This window comes from Myotis davidii, unplaced genomic scaffold, assembly GCF_000327345.1.
Source record: "Myotis davidii unplaced genomic scaffold, ASM32734v1 scaffold496, whole genome shotgun sequence".
Classification (NCBI taxonomy): Eukaryota; Metazoa; Chordata; class Mammalia; order Chiroptera; family Vespertilionidae; genus Myotis; species Myotis davidii.
In genome coordinates, this window is record NW_006289398.1 from 7,737,407 (window position 1) to 7,740,456 (window position 3,050).

The following is a 3,050-nucleotide window of genomic DNA, read 5'->3' on the forward strand; positions in this document are numbered from 1 at the left end:
AGAATGAAGGGCCCGTGCATCAGGGCCAGAGGCCTGGGAGAGGTCAGAGCAGCCCCAGGCTCAGAGCCTGCCATTGATGGCGATTGTGGCCCAGACGAGGCCTGGAGTCACCAGATGAGTCTGCTGCCCCTGAAGGCCTGGAACACTATGGAGCTCTCACGGGGCCCTTGGCTGCCTTCAGATGCCACCCAGAGGGCAGTGTCCCCGAGCCCTGCACAGAGAGCACAGTTCACTGGTGTCTGCGGGTGAAGGAATGTGGTTTTAGACAAGTAACCAGAGCTGGGGAGTCAGGGTTTCGTTTCCATTTTCCCTGTCCTGTCCTTACACAGAATCCGGACATCGTGTGCCATCAGATCGGAGAGACTAAGGGAACCACAGAGAAAGCTCTGGTCAGAGCAAGGGACGTGGGGGACGCTAGGAGAGATAAAGTCTTCGGGAAGTAGTTCTAGAGTCGACTGAATGTGACTATTATGAAGCAAACTACCATAAATATGTCAAATAATGTGACCAAATTTCAGGTCTCATGTCTTCTTAGAAGCCACTTAGAACAGTGTTTGAAACATTAAGATGTTCATTAAATATTTCCTGAATTAAATTTAAAGCATAATCCTCACTTTGGGATGGCTAGTTTTATTATAAATGAAATTATAGAGAATTTACAGAAAATTTACCTCACCTACCGAATACCTTATTTACTCCGTCTAAAACCAATTTAATAGTGGTTAAATATCTACCCGTGTGTCATAGCTTAAGACTCATTAAATAGAACCTATTTGTGGCAAATATTCACACAAGCCAAGAAAGAAAAAAAAAGATTTCCAGATGTTTATTTCTGGAACTGTACAGGTATTAAAGTACAACAAATACAAAATAATGCTCAAAAAAGTCAGTGTTTATGTACAAATATTAAAATCAATGCAACAATAGCAACTTCCTCTTGAATATCTGTTACTAAGACTTGTTCTGATTGTCACTAATTTATTTCACTCACAGGATACTTAGCTCAAACTGGGATCATTGGATCACTGGTTTTCTAAGAGGAATTTTAATATCTACCATTTTAATAAAACTAATAGCTTCCTCCTTTTAGTGAAAAATTAAGAACTTTTTAAAAAACATAGTAATGTCAATATTCTTATAAATTATTTCAATCTCCATTTGTAGACAATGTGCTTTGAAACTGGGCAAACAATCTCCTTGGTGGTCAGGTTCCTCCATTAGTTTACATTCAGGGTTGCAAGAGTCACTGGAAGCAGCGCAAGCTCGGCTGCCGGGAAGTATTGCTCAAGTCGCAGCACCATCGCACCCACCACTGTCCCCAAGTCTCCGCAGAAAAGATCATCGGCCACACTGCAACCGCTCACCATGGGTTTTTGGTTTGTTCATATGAAAATAACACAGCGAAGGAAAAAAACAAAAAGAACTTATCACCGTTTGTCACAGAATGTGCTTAGCACTTGGTAATAAAGGCATCGCTGTCTCTTCATCTGGCTGCAAATCCATTATCTTCATGCTCTCAAACGCAATTCTTCTGACAAACAGTAACAAATTCTGTGTTAAGATGCCTCAATGGAGAGGGGGAAACAGTCAATCCAGCTTTTAAAAGAAAATTCAATAAATAGCTATTTTACATGGACAAAGTGGTATAGTTCATGTATGTCACATCAAGCATGCACGAAAATGGTATTATACATGGCAGACGCAGTCAAAAAATACGGAATCAGATCTAAAAAGATAGGAAGAATTTACACATATATACAAAAATCTTGCAGATTATTGCCTCATTTTCATAAGGAATTAAAAGTAAACATGGCCAGCCCGCCAGCACTCTCTAAGAGGCTGAGCCAGCTTGGCAGTTAAACATCTATGAAACTAGCTGGAGTTTATGTTTCTCTCATATCATTTTCTGAATTTTGGTCAAAAATCTTTATTCAGGAAACTAACGTGTCCATTCCACTTGCTGATCATCAAAACCTGCGATAAGAAACACCGTTTCCATCCTGATCGAGCCCCAGCAATGCACAGCTACACTGACTAGACCGTGGCGCCGGCCATGGGCGTGCTCTCATAGTGTGGCTGGTGTTAGCGCTGGACCATCTGTGAAAATTACGTCACACCAACCAGCCACTGTAAACCTAATGAAAATTAAAGTCGTAACAATGGAAGATTATGGCCAGTATCCGACTAAATCACAGAAGTTGTACTGATGCTTAACGAAAGAATTAAGGCCCAAAGCTTAGCACACAGCACAGCAGTCAACACTGACAGCGCAGATAACGCTGACAGCAGCTGTGGGCAGCACGCAGCCCAGGCTGCCCCTAGCTGCTGTGGGCACACAGGCATGCTAAGCTTCAGATCTATAAATTAGAGACTGATTTTAAGTTATTCACTTACCTACTTTTGTCCACTGTGCTAAACTAAAGTTTATGGTCAATGTGCTATACTGTGTAAACACTTCAAAGCAATCTTCATTAAAATGCTGCAAAGAAAACAAGACTACGCTTCATCCAAACCCAGGATGTCATTGCAGTTCACAGTCTGTAATAAATACCCTCCCTGCCCACGCGGCTAAGGTCACTACCATCTACCTACGCGACAGCACCACCTCGAGGTGACGTAGACTCACACGATCGGCAATGTGGCCACACGTTTCAGCCGTCTGCAAAGCCAGACACTCGCGAAACAGAAGATTCTAAAAGCGGTGCAAAGAGAAAAGTCAGTCTGTGTCTTAACTGAAATATAAAAGCAAAGCCCAGTCCATCCTAACACTGTACTGCATGTTGAGCTCCCCTGATCATTTCGATGCGTGTCACTGGAGCACAATGGCCAAGGTTTGTGACCACAGCTTCTCGCTCACGTGATGTCTGCGATGGAAGTAACACTGAGCCGAGCGCATCTGAGGGCCGAAACCTGTTTATGACTGAAAGTGGTCAGTACCGTCTAGTTCAGGTCATAACTCACACTTTTCTTGTCACCTGTTCAAATTAAACAAAACATGTAAGTCTACTTGAAGGTTCTCCTGCCGCGTGCGGAACCCCGACGTCCCTCCT